Source organism: Egretta garzetta, unplaced genomic scaffold, assembly GCF_000687185.1.
Source record: "Egretta garzetta isolate BGI_Z169 unplaced genomic scaffold, ASM68718v1 scaffold333, whole genome shotgun sequence".
Taxonomy (NCBI): Eukaryota; Metazoa; Chordata; class Aves; order Pelecaniformes; family Ardeidae; genus Egretta; species Egretta garzetta.
Genome location: NW_009259179.1, coordinates 573918 through 574701, shown reverse-complemented (window position 1 = coordinate 574701; position 784 = coordinate 573918). Strand labels below are relative to the sequence as shown.

General features: G+C 52.7%; 1 protein-coding gene across 3 annotated transcripts in view; it reads left to right on the top strand.

Moving 5' to 3' along the window:
• Nucleotides 1–784, top strand: part of ARMC9 (armadillo repeat containing 9) — a 68337-nt gene that overhangs the window by 1230 nt on the left and 66323 nt on the right. The gene's annotated exons all lie outside the window — the stretch shown is intronic.

Sequence of the window (784 nt, the reverse complement as noted above, 5' to 3'; positions counted from 1 at the left end):
CAGTTTCAGCTCCCGCTTTTGAAGCTTTTTAAAAGAAGAAAGATGGTGCTGTGCTGTGTCTGGCTGTGGGACGTGCAGAGGACACGGGTCATCTTAGGTGTTCATGGTGGAAAAGGCTGCGTGGGGTGGGACCAAAACCCCAGGCAGGACATCACTGCTGATACAGCGTCCTTTTGCTGCGTCTAGTAAATGCGTGCTAGAAACTTGGTGTTAAGGGCAAGAGGCTCATTAACACCACTGTTAATTAAAAATGGGACAAAGCCTCCATAAGGGGCTTGGCCAACTCTCCTGTTTGTTTTGGTCAGGCTTCCACGAGGTAACGCCATGTCGGGCGCGCGCCTGCCGGAGCCGTGCCTGCACAACCCACGGGTCTGGCCTCGGTGTCCCTTGCCCTGGTTGTGTTGGGGCTGTGATTCAGGCTCGTCGCGCAGGGCTCCGTCTCGGCAAGGCTCTGCCTCTTTTGCTCGCCATCTTTTCCCAACAACCCTTCCGAGCTGTGAGGTAAGCGGAGCGGGGCTGCTTTAACCAGAGCGGGAAGGGCTCCCAGCGTTGCCATCCCCTCGGAGAGCACAGCAAATACTGCCCGATGGCTGTAATGACTGTAATTAAGAAATCGTGTAATTGTGCAACCGAAAGCTATGGGCTTACGGACAAGCACACAGGGTGGCGCACTTTTAGAAGACTTGGGATGCCAAGGGGATTCAAAAACATATGTGAAGGCAGTAAATAATTTTTAAAAATGAACTTCAAACTCTCTCCAAGTTACGTCAGACAGTGGGAACCG